Raw genomic sequence first — 18,791 nt, forward strand, 5'->3', positions numbered from 1 at the left:
TGTAACGGCTCACGGGTCTGTCACAGGATGCGCCGTGTGACAGCACACTTGTCTATTAAGTGTCTCCAGAAAAGACAGAGCGCAGGAAACAAAGCTCATAAACAGAGAACTTTATTGGTGGGATCCCCCTCGTGGGCAATGGCATCACTCAAGCATTTAATTGGACGGGACTGACATTTGCAGAGCAGGGTGTCGCGGCATTGGTGTCACCGCAGAGGCGCGCTCGCACGCACGCACGCACGCACGCGCACACACACACACACACACACACGCATCACGCTCCGGTGACTCAGGAGGCGCCGTTCGCTTCCTCCGAACAGAAAACCTCACAGTCACACTCGAATGAGTCCAACACATATGTTCACATATCTCACTTAATGGGCGACGTGCGGAGACGGAGGCGCGGCTCCGGTGAAAATCAATGGGCGTGATCAATCGGCCCACGCGTCCTCACCCGCCCGGCAGACAAAGACACCGGCGAGCATCAACTCCACAAATGTCGCAAGGCCCATTAATCAGCCTAAATAGATATTTAAGCGCCCTTGAGTTGCCCGGCTGTATCATCTTGTAATTAGAATGGTGGTGTTCAAAATGAGACGGAGACAACGGCGGATGTGCTCATAACACATAAACACTCAGGATGACACTCCTTGTTTAAAAAGCAGGAGACAGAAACTCCTACAACTCCAAAAAATAATAAGATGAGAATGAATTTATTGCCGCAGCACTTGTTTTTACTCCACATTTTAACTTCTCACCGCATCCATTAGCCACTGGATTAGAGAGTTTTAAGTGATCGTCTTCAGCCATCATGAGCCCCAGGTTGAGTTAAATCCGTCCAAAAGCTCTCCAGCGACTGGTGCCGCTCTAATCTCCTGCAGAGGAAGGAGGTAAAATGGAGGGAATCGGAAGACGGAGACAGAGACGCTGTGAAACACTGTTCAATTTGTAATGACCTCACTCATTCACATGGAATTTACTGTAAGATTTACTGTGGTCCCGTTGTGAGCTCCACTTCATAACTACAGCATCCTGTCTGCACTCACACACAGCTGGGACCCCGGCACTCGTCTTAATAAACCTCACGCTTTGATGAATGAACATGCGTCCAGCTATGAAGCGCTATTTCATTATCATACCATCTTGGCACGTATTTGGATGAAGCGAGAAGCAAAAGAGGCGAAGGAGGGAGTTTTATTGATGACAGAGCGAGACGAGTCACAGAGGCCCAAGGTACAATAACGTGAGGCTGGGCAAAACATAAATATTGCAGTCGTACTGGAGTGGAGGAAGTCTAGGAGGCAGGGAGTTCGAAGTAAGACCAAACCAAAGCCAGTGCTACTGATATGTCGGAGGCTATTAACAAATTTTCGTTTTCTGATCCCACGTTACCTCAACTTTGCCTCTCGTCACAAAAGGCGTTGACCCCGCGAGAACCTGTTCATGCAGCGCGTGGAACGTCAAGTCCAAAATCCCTGTGTCATGAGGCTGAGTGTATACTGTGCATGCGACAGCTAAGCAGGTAGGGAGGATCCTAATGAGGAGGGGGAGAGCATGACATACGGCCGGTCCCCTCCGAGCTGCAGCACCAGCCCTGTTGAAATGGTGCAATGTTCATTGGATCTAATAAAGCATAACCTGTGGATCAACTAATTAGCAGAGGTGGAGGCTGGAGACACATGAGTGCAGTCAGATTCCAGACTCCCAAGTGGGTCCTACTGTAAGTGTGTCTTAAAAAATTCTCCTAGTTTTCCTAAAAAAAAAATTCTTCGTGTTTAAACTGTAAAAACGCCTCAAAGGCTTTAAAACGTTTAGAACTGAAGTGATCTTTAGAGACAATATTAAAATAAACAACGATTACAAGCTAATGCTAAATATTAGCATCCTCCTTCATTACGATGCTACAAATGTCGCTGATCATTCTCCTCATATGAATGTGAATAGAAACTTTCAGCCGGAGCCCTGATTAACGGTTGGTGATATTCATTTTCACCAAGTGGTGATTCATTAACACTTGATTCAATACTAAACAGATTTTGTCGTTACCTGTTGCTGTTTGTTCCGTTAGAGGGAGTTTTTCCAGTCCACTGTTACTATTAAGATAAAAAATATTAATAGTAGTTGAAAATAGATTCTAGATTATTAGATTATATCAAAGCCTTGCACCAGCTCAACTCTATAAATTTAAGTAAAGACACAAGTTATGATACAGTGTGTTATTGTACACGTCACCATGTTAACTACTGAATATATAAAAGGGAAAAAACTGAATCCGTGTGGTTATAAAATATATAAAAGCCCAGTGGAAGATAAGGGAGGACAGGATTTAGTAATAAATAAAAAGCCAGAGGACACTGAAATTAGGGTGAGACCGAGGCAGTGAGTGCTACACACGTTTATCCGTCCGCTAACATGGAGCTTCGCTCAGCGCACACACGTGGAGCCGCCTCCCCAGTCACTCAGATGCACGAGGTGACATCAATGCTGCGTTCGTGACAACTCATCTTTCGGCGCCTTTCTCTTGCGCCTGCGTCGTCTGAAGGGCACCTCGCCACCGTGAACAGAGGCATCGGCATTGTTCCCCTGCCTCCCCGCTCCATCTCAGCCCGCCTGGTGCCGCCGCGCCGCCGTTTATCAATGCAACACCTCTAATAAGATCCATCAGCCCACCGCTTTGCTGCCCTCTCGCACCCACTTCATTTACACGGGGAGTGGGAATGAAAGACGACGGGTAATTTGGGATGAGAAAAAAAAAAAAAAAAAAAAAAAAAAGAGATGGATGTTCCTCCTGGTGAACAACATCCTCAGGGGTCCCACAGCAGACAGTAGACGGAGGGGGTAAGACCTCTGGGCTGGAGACTCGTCAGAGCCGCCTCCATCTTCATTCAGCCGACGCTACCTTAAAGGAGGCTGTTGTTCTTCGCTGTTATTTTTTGCTGCGAAGGTTCTTTTTCTGCAGAACAGGAAGTCCCAGCAGACGCTAATTATCAACAGAGCCCAAAGAAGTGCACAGTTTGACGGCACTCACATTAGCATGGAAATCATAATATTTAGTGGAATTAGCAAAAAGAATGGAGAAAAACTGGTATAAGGTGCTTGTAACTGAGACTGAGCATTAAAGGCTAAATCCAGACCATAAAGCTTGTGGAAATACACTAGAATACATGCGTGAGTAGATCTAAGAATGTCAAGTGTTTGCCAGGATTTTAAGTTGTTAGAGGCCGTCAGTGACTGATAGCATCCTGAACCTCTCACAGATTGTCCATCACTGGATTGTATGTATGATGTATGAACTGGCATCACTTCCAAAGGCAGACGCGCGGACCTGTAACATAAGTACCTGGACCACATGTAATGAGCTCAGCCGGCTCCAGAGAAAATGTGCCTGGGAAGTGAAGCTAAGCAGAGCGACTGCGGCCACTGGGGCCCGTCTGCCATGACGGGTCCTGCTCGCGGTGAAAAACGCGTCCCCGCGGGGCCCCGTGACACGCACAACTGCTGAAGGACTGTCCCCCACAATCACATCTTCCTACTAAAGGCCTGGGCCAGGGAACTAATGACAGGAAGGACAACAGGCTAAAAATAATTAGCCGGCCCGTAGAGATGTCCTATTTAGCACCACCAGAGGTTTCTTATAAAAAAATAGGTGTATATTCGAAATGGATTTGCGATTTATGAGGCTGAGCCTCCTTCACCCCTCCACTGGCTCACACAGGGTTTGTTCTAGAGCGGAGCAATGGCCTCGCCTTCTCTTCCTGTTCACATCATTGTTCACATCAAAACAACAACCGCTACAAAGGCCTTGAATGAATGGTTTTCATGCAGCTAGTCATAAACCTATTGTGTCTCGCAGCCTCCTGTGGGTCACATGGACACATGGACGCGCGCGCGCACACACACACACACACACACACGCACACACACACACACACACACACACACACACACACACACACACACACACACACACACACACACACACACACACACACACACACACACACACACACACACACAGGCCCCTTCTATAAACTCCCCTCCAGTGTTTGCTTGCGGACACTTATCATCGATGCGCACAACATCTTTTCCTGCATCCCCATCGATCCCCTTATTGAAACAAGCCTCATTTGCAGTCTCCTTCTTGACATTTTTTTCCTCTCCTGTCTCTTTCCTTTCCAAACTCTGACAGGCTGTGCAGATTTTGGCAGTTTGCTGTTTCCCCCTAATCCTTTGCCAGACTTTCTTCCATCACAAATATACAAGGATTTTAGAGAAAATGCAGTCAGACGTCAGATGGCCACAAAGACATTCCAGCTTGTGATGTGCAATATTCAAAAATTGTTAAAGCGTCAGCAATTCACTCACAGCCACTGGGTTGACGTGCACACACTGACACGCAATGCTATAGCACCCAATGAAGCATGGTGGCTCATCACTTCCACTAAGTGGATGTAGCTCAATTAAAATAGAGGTAATATGAATTTTAGATAACTAATTCATTTCTTTTTACATAAATGTGTCCGAGCTGTAAGTGTAGGTTTTCAAATTTAGTTTAAATATATGACCTTATATCTTCACAAACTTAAAGAGAAAATGCATGACAATATTCTACGAGCTCGTCCCAAAAGGCAAATAATTGATTGTTCAAATAAATAATTATTATTGACAAGAGAGTGAGTCAATCTGTGTTGTTCATACTTCCTCTAGCGATAAATGAACCTTTCCTTCCTTTACAGTATTTTGCAGCGACTCCACATCCTCTAGACTCTAAACAGCAACATTCTCCCTTTACCTTTTCCTCCTCCGCCTCCACGCTAACCCAGAAAATGCATATTCAGCCAGTGGAACGGATCTCTGTTGAAACAACCTCAACAGAGGTTGAGACAGAGAGAGAGAGAAAGGGAAATAGAGAGAGAGACAGAGAGAGCGGGTCCTGCATTTAAAGACCCCAGAGATCAATTGCACAAACTTTTCCATGAGCGCTCTCCTTTGGCCCTGTATACTCTGGACGGGTCAAATCAATGGCCAGGCATGCGTGTTTGTAGGCTGCACATTCAGACGGAACAGGGGGATGGGAAGCGGTTTGAGGAGAAAGAGGCACCAAAAAAATAAAATAAAAAAAGAAATTCCTCAGATCAGATCGTCAAAAATGTCACGCGTTTATGACACGCCGTCGTGTGGAACAACAAAAGCTGTTTACACCCCCCTCCTCCCATTCACCAGCGGTTTCTGTCTAAGGAGCTAGCGATGAAGGAGCTCTGTATCCCCACAGTTTAAGCACTAAAGTGAATTACATATTTCTCAAAAGCAGATCTGGCTTAAAAATTTTTTGACAGGTCAGTGGATGTAAGAAAACACATTACCCTGGATATTCTTCCACAATTATCCCCAATGCATCAGTACTTGTAGTTTTTTCCTCTTCTAGAATGTTACTAGAAAGGAACACGGGAAACGTATGTATTGCGTATTCTTTGTGATTTTCGCAGGCGGTCTTTATTCCGGCCCCTCACACTGGGTCTTAGCTGGAGATTTCGGCTTCATGCCTCTCTGCCGCGGTTTCAGCAAATCGGCTTTCTGTGGCCGTGACAGTCATTAGCCCGGCCCCTGGCACTAATCCTCCAGCTCCTGTCTCTAATGGAGGCAACATTCACTCTGCTGCCACTTCTGCCGCCGGGGTCCCACGGGGACCTGCCGGGCCGCCCGACCCCAAAGTCTGCTGCACCTGCTGCACCACACAGCACCTTCACTCATAAATAACACATAAAATGTACCACATCCGCATCATCATTGTCGGATACGGGTTTAATTTAAGCTTTGCGTCCATCAGACACGGATGGTGTTGAACTGAAGTGAAGTGTGACACCTGACAGAACCTTCCTCGTTGGCGAGTTCAGAGCCGACGTATACTTTTCTTCACCCGCTTCCCATCACTGAGCCCAGTAGAGCCAGAGAGAGCTGCAGACTGAAAGTGATAATGCTGTGGGAGTTACAAGCACACTGTCACTCTGCTATTCAATTCCAATAAAATTTAATCAAACATTATTGTTTGAAAAAAAAATGTGGAGTTGTTACTTTCGATTTCAACGTGAAGAACGGAGACTCAGACTCCTTCACTTCTCCCTGTGGAAGCAGCTTAGTGAATCAGAGGGGCGGTCGGATCGTCCGTGACGTCACGTGCTGCTCGTTTCGAAGCGTGGTCTCAGACGGGGAGCGTAACGTCACATTCAAGTGACTGAGGAGCCATTTTACTTTTTTAATCTCCCATTTAGCAGTAGATCCATACACAACGACGCAGGCTGACCTTTGAAAGTGCAAAGGAAAGCAATTCAGTGTATAACGCACGTATTTACTGTATGCGAGTTGTCGTATGTTGTGCGATGCTGAAACTGAGCAAATTTCCAGACCAGCTCGTTTCAGTCGTATGAATCAAACGCCCCGTTCACAGACTGTTGAGTCCGACTGCATCCACGGAGCACAGACAGTGAAGAAGCAACGCAGCATCGCTTACTGTGGCAGTGTGAACCGCCACTCCAGTAATATGAAAGCGCGCTCGGTGCAGCTCATATTTGATCTTTTGACAGCGGCCGTGAGGGAAATCAGACCGCGAAGCTGCTCGAACTGCAAGACCATCAACGGAAATGTCACCGTCCGAACCGCCAGATCTGGGCTCGTTCGAGCAATTAATCAAACTAAACTTTGGTTCGTAGGTTGACTCCGGCACACAAGTCGACCTCAAATAAAGTGCGCGGATCAAACGGCTTCTTTCTAGAAGCGCTGCTTTATTTTAATTAGCACAACGCGACGCGCGCTTCGGCTGCTTCTGATGTTTCGCTTGTAAAACGTTTTCAAGCTCACAAGCAAATATTCCTGTTTGAGTCGCAGTTCGACGAGCGATCAGCCAAAGCCTTCAACACAAGATTCTCCTCCTGAAGCATCTAATGGTTGAGATTCAAGATGTGGAGGCTAAAGACAGAAACAGGAGGCGCCGATACCTGCGTTCACTAATCTGCAGTTCTAATCATTATTTTATTATATTTATGATCAGATGATCAGATCGTTCTTGTTCCCTCTTTGTTTTTAATCACCATTTTCTTCATCCGTCATGCAAACTACACTGATTTCAATGAGCCTTTAAGAAATGTCTTGGTCAAACTGACCTCAGTCAGCAGGAATCACAGGTCAAAATAAGCATTGATTTTGCTTATTTATTGGCCCAGTGGGACATAAATCATTTGTTGTGACACGCCTACTGCTGAAATGAAAGATCTATTTGTCAGTCTGTGTAAGTGTCGGCCCTTTCGGGCGCCAGTTATCAAAAAGATCATTTCTTTCTGTCTTTCCTTCTTATTCCCTGTCACTGAATGGGGTTTGTGGAGTGGGGTCACTGTTGCCTTTTTCCTCGCTCGCCGTCATGTCACGCGTCCCCCGTTCTTCGGGTCCTCCACATCTTTTGTTCCTCCTCTCTTTATGTTTGAACTGTTTCTATTTCCTCGCACGGGCTCTATGAGAGATAAGTCTTTGAGGCTTGTAAAGGGGCCTTTGTTGCATCTGCTGAATGCCACGGACCTGACATTATTGAACACTCCCCTGGCAAGAACAGGACAGACGGAGCTGCGGGCGACGGCGCACGTGAACACAGACACACGGGCATTGAAACTGGGGAGAAAGCGAGCTCCAGAGAGGTGACCAGGGCAAGGACAAAGTGTGGCTGTACCAGGCATCGCAGATGAAAGTGGGATCGGTGGATAAAAGGACGAGGATATTACCACACGGGCTCACCTCTCGCCCTGTGGGCTTCTGACAGCCCGGCTCCAGCCCACTGCCGGCTACTCATAATCAATCACATCTTAGCCCAGGCCCGCAATTAATCAATCAATTAAAAAACCCACACAAAGCCACAGTGGTGTAATCAATCAATCCAGCCTCTGTGGAGGGCTGTTATTGAGAGCAGAGCATCAGATCTATAGGTGCTGCACGGATGGAAACGGAGACGACCGGCGAGGTGAGACTGATCTACTACAGGGTGGAGGAGAGCCTCTCAACGCTCCCATGATACAGCGCCAGCGCCTGAATATTCATGCTGAGGAATCGGGCACCATGGAGGCGCTCAGTTATTCATTATGCTTCTGAAAAAGAAACACACCATCGTCCCACTGCGATGGAATATTAATAGTTCCCATTAATAAAATATTCCCCTCCCCATCTTAGGTCTTCAACTTTCTTGGCCATTTCACAAAGCGTGGCCTGGGACACGGAGGATATTATGGTGATGTAAATCCCGCATAGATACTCTGCACCTTTGCCTCGTGGATTCACGGGGAGGAGCGGCATCCTGTCCTTCATTCGACCAGCGCCTGTGTGTGAAAACAGAGCGGGTGGGAAAGTAAAGCTCCATAGTCGTACGCTCAGAGGGGGCCAATGTTTAATTTAGAGCAGCCTGAAAGGATGCTGACATTTTGCCACTGTTAAGAGAGATGAATACATGGGACGGTGTCTGCCGGAGGAATAGAAATGTGCATCAAGGCTGTTAAAAATGCAAACGGCCCGCCGCACCCAGACATGCAGACGTAGTGTAAGCCAGCAGGCAGCCTGGTCTTTGTTATGGCTAATCTGGGCCTAATAGCATCATCTGCAGCCACCGCCTTCTCCCCTCACCCCTGAGAACGCAGACCTCGACCCTCTGCAGCAATACGGCCCAGCACGCGGGGCACCAAAGGGCAAACAGCACCGCGAGTCCTCCTTCGCTGTGTTTATATAAAAAAAAAGCAGGAGAATAAACACAATAAAAACAGGCTTAGCACAGTGTATTGAGACTTTTATCTTCCAGACAACACCCAAGAGGATGGAGGGGGGGGGGGGTCAGCGGGCGATGAAGTTATGACACCGAGTAAGCGCCGAGAGTGGGAGAAAAAGGGGGGGGGGGGGGGGTGGAAGTGTGGGAGGGAGGGAGGGAGGAAAGGCAGACAGAAGGTCAAGTACCTGCCACTCCTGTCAAACACTCCTTCTAACAGCTGAGCTCCGTCCAGCGGGGTGGCGAGCTGCTTCCGGGGCCGTTCATCTCACAGAGGTGATGGGTGACGAGGGCGCCCCCTCCCTCACGTTTAGAGTCTGTCACAGTGCGTCCCGCGGGCCTGATGCACGGGCCTCTGGGAGAGCGCGCGTCTGCAGCAAACGACCACAAATGTTTTTTTTTATTTTTGCTTTTGTTAAGTGAGAACAGCAGCGGTCGAGTCCTGCACCGAAGGGTCTTAGCGAATCAGAGGGACTGTTTAACTTTGGTGCACGCAGCCACGTGGTTTGAAAGTGTGAAGTGCATGCGCGTGCAGCCATTATCGCCGGCCGCGCAGATCCTACCTGGAGGCAGGACGAGCAGCTGGACCGGCGCTGTGACCGGTTCAGAGCCGAATCGCAGCCCTGGATCGGCAACAGAGGAAGAGTTTGAGAAGTTCGAGAGCGGAGTGAAGTGTCTGGCAGCCGAGGGGAAACATTCTGACACAGACACGGGGAAGAATGAACTCCTGTCTGACCACAGGAGCCACGGAGCAGCAGACTGTGACTGAGTGACAGGCCCGGAGCCGGAGATGGCGATGCGGTCACTGCCGCCACGCCGAGCCAACTGGCTCGCTGAGACGGGATCTGTCCCCCCACCCCCCACGGGGACCGGCTGAAAAACCCGCTGCCATGCCTGTATCTGAACCTCGCTCGGGGCGAACGCTGATACGAAGCGGGCGCCGGGCTCGGTTTTTTGGTGGGTTTTGCGATTCCGCGGCACGTCAGCCAACTGAGTTTCAGGGAGAGTTCTCAGAGGTAGCTCCACATAGCCTCACCCCCCCCTTGCTCCCCCCTATCCCCAAGACAGCGTGTCAGAGGACATATGGTTGAGCCAGGAGCACCTGGCAGCTCTGTCAAACCAGAAGGCAGATTGAAACTGTAGCAACAGGCTCTGGGAGCGAGTAGAAAGCGCACAGATATCTACAAAGAATGGTCTGGGATTCACAGGCTCACTGCCACAAAGAGCACAGGGATCAGAGGGCGATGGTGGGATACTGGGAGGCGGAGGCAGACACCAGACTAAACGTAGCACATGTAGTGGGAAAGGAACGGGAAACCACTTTATAAATGACCTCACATCATAACAGAAACTACTAAACGTTGCCGCCTGATGATAATAATGGAATAATGGGCTGCTTTTCTACTTGTACGTGCAATGAGACGCCAACTTCACGTCAGTGCAGAAAGCCACAATGCATGCGATTCCCCAAGTTCAAACGCAGCAGCAAGAAATTAGCTTCGAAAAGATTAATTTGTTCCTGCAGTGGTTTGAATGAAGAAAATCGATTCTCCATATGCATGGCCAAGTATGTACTGTATACCCTCTTCTGTCATGCATCATCAGCGTCATACCCGGCTGTTTAAAATAGATTAGCGCCTGTACTTGTCACAAATGATGGATTGTCATGAACCGGATCCATACTCGCGCCAAGCATTTCGCTGATGAGCTGCGAGTGACAGAAGGAATAGATAAACAGTGTAAAGCCGAGAGGAGTCTGCCTTTGAGCACAGGGGAGGCTGTGGACGGCGGGCGGGAGGTGATCAATGCACTCAGTCATGTTGGATTGGATTGTTACAAGCACTAAATGTGTTGTGTGATGTAGATTGGGGGGGGTGAATAACACACTGGTGCTGTGCTTGGGTTATAAATCATGCTGTGAGCCACTCCTACTGCAGGTGAGCGTATGAAAAGCCCATTATTTCCCAGAATGTGATGCATCTTGCCTTTGCAAAGGGAACAAGCCAACATCCGTTCACATTCACTAAACGTGAGGGCGACGCTGGTCTTAACGGCGGAGCATCCTCACAGAATCCCAGCTATCGCCACTCGCAGTCACAGGCTGCTTTCGGCTGCTCGCACCCCCCCCCCCCCCCCCCCCCCCCCCCCTCCTCCACCGGGTCCCCGGGGGCCGGGCTCGTCCCTCGGCCGCGTTTGTGACTCCATTCCTAAGCGGACTTTAAAAGTCGTGAGATGAGAACTTTTGAAAAAGGAAAAACCCCCGTCGCCGGCTTCTGTTCCGTTCTATCCCTCATTTCGTTTCTACAAAACGCCTCACTTGTCACCGCGCGCTCCCAAGCTCCTTTAATAAATGCGCCGAACGAAAACGCCCCGGCTTTGAGTGGCAGAGTGTGACTGCTTAAAACCATTGGGATTCCAGTGTAATCCTACGGCAGACGCAGGCGTAACCCGACTTTAAAGTCGCCCTGTCGCTCCACATCCAAGGGAAGAACCTGGAGAGGAGGCGCAAATGTACACGTTAGCTTTCCAGGGAAGCAGGCGGCATTTGATACACGTTGGGTGGAGAGACCCACATGTGTTGCTGAGGCCTTACATCTGACATTAAGCCTAAAATAGAGTGAAATGTGGGTTACCTCCACCGAGGGGGTCCCACCGATGAATCTTTGAGTACTGTCAGTCAGTGGATGCAGCGAACGCGCCGCTTACGAGCCGATCACAATGACAACTCCGCTGTTCTCAGTTCATCAGTCGCTGTCGATAATATGGGATTTTTAAAAGCAGGCCGGTGACCCATATCCGCAGGACTGTGATGGGTCCACTGGTTTAGCCGAGTGCAGCATATCGCTGTGCGGCCGGCTGCATCGCTTCACCTTGTTTTTCGCGCTAAAGAAAAGAAAACAACTTTCCAAACTTTCCCTTTTTCTCCCCTCTCCTTTGTCTTTTTAGCAGACAGCTGTCTGAGACAAGATGCTGCTTGCACTGGAGACCTCGCTCTTTTCACTCGCATGCTCGCCGGCTCCTCGTTGCCATGGAAAAGCTCAGAAATGGGGCAGATAACAGTTCAATGAGGGAGCAGAGACTCCAGAGGGCCTGTGGGGAAGCGGCAAGTTTCTAGGGCCCGTCCTGTCAAACCATCACGCTGGTTTTGACGCATGACAACGGAGCGGAAGACCAAGTGAGAGCAGGATTTAGAGAAACTGAAAACAAGGAGAGTGGGGAAACTAATCTATTGACATTTTTGTGCAAAGTTGAAAAAAAAGATATATTCAAGTAAAAATTGAAAAGCTGTCTGTGCTGGGAATACTGTAAACACCAGGTGTAATTTAACGTGAGGAGAAGGCAGATTAAAAACCTGATGAAATATGACCCAGACAGTCATTTCTGTGTCTTGCAGCCACAGAAATGACTCACTGATATACATAAGATATCCTTTATCCAATGCACGAATCAACAGTCCATTATTAAGGTATTAATAATCTTGTAAGTACAGTGTTGGTGATTCATTACTACACACAGTCAGTCTGAGTATGGAAAAAAGGAGGCAGGCTGGCACCGAAGGCCATTCCATCAAGCTAACAAATCAAAATGTAATTATGAAAACCTACATTTTGTGAAGAAAACGGCGTGGATTCAGATGAGAGATGGCGCTTCGATAAATATACGAACTCCACCAGTGACTGTCCTCAAGATCAACGTCGGGACCATCGGACTGCAAAGGAAATGGTTTCCTATAAAGTCATCAGGGGAGGGAAGCAACAACAAATGAAAATTCAATCATCATCTTTGGAGAAATTACTAAATAGAAGATGAAGTCGCAGATTACGAGGTGCCCACGGCCCCACGGTGGAAAAAGGCAAGTATGAAATATGCAACCAAACAGATATGGATGAATAAATAAATGCTTAAAATGTTGATGCTCCCCGACACATCAGTGGGGATTGCCGGTGACAGCCCCACCTCATATTTTACAGAGGGTTTTGAAGTAGCACTGTCAGGAGAGGCCCCATCGAGGTTCCTGAGTAAAACACCTGTCTGAAATCAAATTCCCTTTCATTTCCCCGCTTCCCAGAAATTCAGAGGAACACATGGGACTATATTGTCTGTTACGCAGACAATGAACACAGCTGCCATTTTTGTTGCACAGAAAAATTTAGTCTACTTTTTTTTTATTTTTTAAATTTGACACATGCTAGTGTGTGATTTTCCCAAATACTGTATATACATAGCGTAACCAAGTGGATGATGATGATGTCCACCTTTTAATGGACTCCAGAATGAATCCATCACCCATGATCTCAATAATTATGTCCAGCATTTAACGATGCGAGGCTATTATACTACAGCAGTTCCACCATCTACCCAGCTGCACACTGACATTAGCATTTGCTACTGTGCTCAACTAAGAGGAAAAAAAAGTAAGGTTTTTGTTTAGGAAGAGTGTGAAGACCAAACTGAAAACTGAATATCTGACTCATACCCGACTGCGTGCCACTTTGTAATCCAACTTTTGGCAATGATGGAGATGAGACGGGGTCAAAGACGATGGGTAGGAGGATAAAGTTGGATGATGTACGACGTGCGAAGCGTGAGTGCATTTATAGCGCACCGAGATTGATTTTTGTACCAGACTAAGCAGAAGCAGGGTGGCTCCTGTTCTGACACCGAGGATCGTTCAATTCTGGCTGCATTGAGGCCTCCATGCGCTGTAGATGCTGTGATTGACATCATCCCTCCATCTTTGTGATTACAACGCGTCTTCTTCAGCACCTCTGTGCTATGTGTCTTCCATCTGAGCCCCAAAACCTGCCAGATCAGGGTATCAGGGTTGTGTGATCTGAATTTGTCCACTAATAAACACTCACCTCACAACGACTATGTCCAACGAGCCTAAACGGATGGAGGAAGGCCCTGTCGGCTGTAGTCAGAGTGGGAGGCCCACAGCTGATGGCACGGAGCTGTGGAGGTTGACAGAAGCACGTCTTGGCTCGGCCTCGCATGTGAGAAGACGATGGAGGGAGAGACGACGGCGTCTGAGGATCTGCCAACGTGCTGAGGGCAGCAGCCGAAGCCAAACTCTCCTCCGGTCAGGCCCAGGACAGTTGTGTTTCTGCTTCCAAATAGACCTTGGGACTTCACTAATAGCTGTTACACAGAGAAAGATAAATAAGTTCTACAGTAGTGAAGTTACTGTATCATCTTTTTCACAAAAAACGAGAAGCTGTAGCTTTAGAAAGTGTTACAATGGAGTTGTGACAAGTCTGTGTTTTTTGTCTTTGTTTAGAAAAAGAGAGACACGCAGACAAATCTGAAATCAGAAAAAAAATCATTTTTACAGTAACTGCATTGGGTTTAACAAAATGAGAGCAGCTGTTCTATGATGTCACCTACACGAATGAACAGCAAAACAATGCTCATGTTTGGACTCCCTGGATGGATCCCTCTAGAAATGTATAAAATATAAGCATCCCTCCTCATGGTGTCTTGTTTTAGTCTGACAAAATGATACAGGGTCATAAATTAATAAGAGGCACAGTACTGTGGGTGGGGGGGTGGATGCCAGTGCATCAGCGTTGATTGACAGCTTTCTGTACTCAGCCTTGGTGCTTTTCATACTTTCTATACTGTACTTCTGCTTTTGTACATTGTGGCCCAACAGGTCCAAGAATCAACAAAAGCACAAGATACATACATACAAGCTTCAATATGTGCATTTAAAGACAAAGAAAGTAGAAAGAAAGTGTGTTTTCCTGCTGTAGATGTAGAGTAGAGGATGATTTTCATAGAAATTCATGAGACTGCTCGTACCGCTTGAAGTTTGCTGTGGTCAGACACAGGTCACCTTCATCAACATTTGCAATCTAATCTTAGCTTCTTGCTATTTTTTTTTTTTTTTTTGGAAGAGGTAAAGAAAGGCGTGACCGCCGCCGATGGAAAGAGGAGAGAAACCACACGTTTTCCCTCTGCACCTCTTTCTGTAAACTCCACCAGCATCGACCAATGGGAAATCAATGCACTGACTTCTGCTGTGCGTGTCAATGAAATGTTTGGCGGTGCAATCCAAAAAAATGCACCCATGTGGCTTCAGAGCCAGGCACACACACACACACACACACACACACACACACACACACACACACACACACACACACACACACACAGAGCGGACAAGGACAATTAAATAAGAAACAAATGAGCGATGAGGTGCCTCTTAGCTGGAGAACCTCGCTGCAAAGACACCAGACAGGAGAAAAGTTCCAGGGAAAAGTGTTGCCCGCTTCGTTTGACTTTGCGAATCTCTCTTCGCTGTCGCACCCGGGTAAATAGGAGGATGCGGTTCTACACTGTAACTCATCCACTGAAATATGACTCATACATCTCTGAATGCCATCTGGGTGTTCTTAACATAACCCCAACCATCTGTGTCAGCAGACAAGTCCCTAACAAGAAATTTGACAAACATGATTGAAGAAATATTTACCTTGAAAACACACTTGAAGGGAAAAGAGGTAAACAACGGAGGGAGTGTTGGGAGGGGGGGCACTTCAGGCAGAGCCGTATACTGTAGCAGGACAGCACAGTAGATGCTTATTAGCTTTAAAACAAAAGAAGTTTTATTATTATACTTTCTAAGAGAGTTTGACATTTGGAAAATATCAATAATCTTTCTTCCTTTCCAGAAAGTGAAGCGCAAGCGTTGTTTCCAAAAATGTCAAACCTTTAACAACCGCATAAGAACCTACACCATCAATACATGCAGAGTATGATGGACAAAGCGTAAACCTCACCCACACAAACTATTGCATGAATGAATAAACTACTTGAAATCCAAAATGAGAGCAATTAGATGAGTAAAGTTTATAATACAGATAATCCAGGGCCACTTTGTGCGGGCCATTTGTCTCCCTGATTGTCTGTGGTGCCGCTGCCTTCTGTCGCCTCATTCTTCTCCGTGCTGTTCAGCTCCTAATTTAGCCTCCGCTGAGCCCAGGCAGATTACAAAGGACGGCAGCGGAACAAGGTCCACTCTGGAGCTCTGCTCCACACGCCAGGAACGGAGAGGGGACAGGGAGGCAAATCAAGACACATCCCTGCGCTGATAGATCCTGAATGGACCTGATAGAGAACATGGAGGAAGGTCGGCATCCATTAGCCATGGCTTAAAGTCACCGATGGAGAAGTCTACAACAACAGGGGTCGGCCTCTGTCTCACAGCCACCACTGCACAGGCGCTTGTGGCAGAGCCAGTTCGTACGTTAGGCTAAAAGCTGCTCTGGTTTCTGTAATGGTGCCATGAACAGAATACAAAGCACTCGCTTTGTGTGGAAAACATGACACGGTGTCAAGAAGAGAAGCTATTGAGCTCAACGCTTCATGCATTCATCACCGTCCTTACTCATTAATGGTCATAGATTCTGTCTTTTACCTTTCTGTAACCGAACCGCTTCACTCAGAAATTAAAAGTCAAAAGTTGAGTAAGTTGAAAGAAACAGAAAGAAGTTTGGAAGCTAAAACCAAAGCTGCAATGAAAGCGTCCATCACCACACAGCAGCTTTGGATGAGAGAATCATAGTTGGGTTACCTCAAAATGGGTCATGACCTCAAGAAACAAACCAAGGCTTGGGTCTAAACAGCGCCCTTTGTTAGAGATTTATACATGTGCAAAGGTTTGACAAATACAATGCAGCCGCTGCATCAGAAACGTGTGATGGACTGCACAAAATGCAGCCTTCCGCATCTGACAGATCTAAAGGTCTTCACAGCGTCTTAACTACAAAAGCCAGACCTGCTCCTTCAGGATCCCAAAGCTCCGTGGCAATGACGACGCCAATGTCACGCTGTCACCTGAGCGGAGCAATTATTACACGGGCATTCTTAATAGCCCTATAGATTAAAGTCCAGAGGAACAAGACACCAACAGATTAAAAAAAGAAAGATAGGAAAGAGGATGATGAATGGCCTCAGATTGCCAGGCAATCATGCATAAATTACTAGGATGTGCTTAGGTATAATAACCAGCGCTGTTTAAGTGATCGCTCAGGCTCAGGGAGCTGTTGTGTGAGGAGCGTGGGGGACGTGGGGGGGAGGGGGGTGGCAGATGCGGCGGGTATAGAAAGGAGCGGGTCGCCGCTGTCTACTCAATCACATCAGCGTCAAGGGTATCACCCCGACACTGCCCCCACCCCCCGTGCCCCCCAGCATCTGCACCAGTCTCCTGATAGACACATACAGCAGTAAGCAGCACCCCCCCCCCTCCCCCCAAAGCCGGGCCCACGAGGGTCCCCGGCCATGTCTCTGCGGCCCCCACGGGCCGGGAGCCCCCTGCAAACGACTGATTATGCGGGATGTAGGCTGACAAGAATCTGTCACGCGGGTCTCAAAACAACATGTTCTGGTTGTGAATACATCATGAAGCTGGGAAGAACGGGGCGTCTAGCGAGAAGGAGCCGAGCAGCGAGGAGAGGAGCGCTACGACGGCGCACGCAGAGGTTTCACAGTAATAGAGAGTGAAATGCAGCTACTTCAGCCTCCTCTGACCTCGCTTCAGAAAAGGTAAAGAGAAGACACAAAATAACTGCGGGCGGAATATTAATAAAACATTTACTTCCATCCCCAGTTTATTTTCCATTGGTACATAAAGCTTGACCGAATGTTATACACATAATATCCAGACCTACTGTAGCAGGACTTCATTGATAAATGCTTATCGTCTACCCACCACTTTTTTAAATGCCCTTGTGGCCGGTTGCTGACGCCCGGCAGGAGCTCACGCCAGTCTGGTCTCCCCCCGTGGGGGCCTTGGGGTCCCGTCCTTCAGACGGATCGTCGTTCGCCTCCCGTCGCCTCACCCTCCGTCATCGGCATCGCCTCGCGTGGTCCTCTGTTCCTTTAAGTCCCCGCGTCTCTCCCGCGTTCTGATTGCTTCTGGCCCGAGTGCTGCAGAAGTGCTAGCGCAGCAGGGGAAGCTGGGAACAAAACAAACCGAGGCCACTTAACTCAATACTATTAACAATGGCAAATTAGGAAGAAATACAGAAGTGGCTGCCAACCATCCCACCCAATCAAGCATCTGCAACACAAACATATGTAGCAGGAAAGTGTGTCTCTCCTCTGTGACTCATTAAGAGTCTGCTAATAGGCAGAAAATGTAGGTGAACGGACGGCACTGTAAAAGCACACTGGTTTAATATTTTCATGGCACTTTGTCTCCTTCACAGCCAATACTCCACAGTAAAGAATGACAGAGGAGGATTAATAGTCCCACTTCTCCTCCCATTAATCCACAGAGATGCTATAGAGCGCCCCCCCCCCCCCCGTTCTCTCCCTTCTATATCTCCCGTGACCCTCTCCCATGAGTTCAAAGCAGAAATACAGAACGGGGTTTGTTTGTACAGATGAGGGCTTTCTCCTGCAGTATTTGAAAGAAATGAAAAGGCACATTTGAAGACCTCTTTTTTTTTCCTTCTCAAAATAGCGGGTGGCATTGAAACAGCGTGAACAATAGAGCGTGTGGGGGGAAAACGGAGGGTTATTAGGCCACGATAGCCAGGGCGTGGATTGAATGGAGCTCCTACAGTATAAAAAAAAAAAAAAGACAGAAAATCACTCCTCACACTCCACACGACACAACCGGACACGGAGGTCGACGCCGACGGCTCATCTGCTGCCGTTCACGTTAGCTTAGCCGCGTAGCTGAAGTCACTTAGCCACGAATCCCCCGACCTGAGAGGGTCCGGTCGGCCCGCGGGCTAGAAGTAGTCAGTATCTAAGGCTGCCATGTACCGCTGAGAGTACAACGACGTACACACTCGTTCAGAGGACTAAGTACTGGAGATCTATGTCTGCCGTAAGTGGCAGTTCACTACTTTACCATTAACCTTGGAAAAAGGAACTAATAAAAGTGCGCTTTTTACCCTTCTCTTTTCTCAATTTAATTTGTCCTATAAATGGATTTCCCCACGGTGCTTTGGCTGAGTGGGCCCAAGAAATAATGCAGGAATAA

General features: G+C 47.8%; 1 long non-coding RNA gene across 8 annotated transcripts in view; it reads right to left on the reverse strand.

The window, feature by feature from the left end:
- The window catches only part of LOC121202373 (uncharacterized), a 27,263-nt gene continuing 8,472 nt past the window's right edge, over positions 1-18,791 (reverse strand). For 2 of the 8 annotated variants that reach the window (XR_008695313.1, XR_008695320.1), the window contains 7 exons: positions 17,508-17,754; positions 15,270-15,383; positions 13,654-13,933; positions 13,269-13,594; positions 12,397-12,519; positions 6,073-6,301; positions 1-5,977 (listed from right to left, as the gene is read on the reverse strand). This is a non-coding gene — a long non-coding RNA (uncharacterized LOC121202373). The other 6 variants (XR_008695318.1, XR_008695319.1, XR_008695314.1 and 3 more) reach the window with 6 other exon arrangements.

Source organism: Betta splendens, chromosome 8 (assembly GCF_900634795.4).
Source record: "Betta splendens chromosome 8, fBetSpl5.4, whole genome shotgun sequence".
NCBI classification, from domain to species: Eukaryota; Metazoa; Chordata; class Actinopteri; order Anabantiformes; family Osphronemidae; genus Betta; species Betta splendens.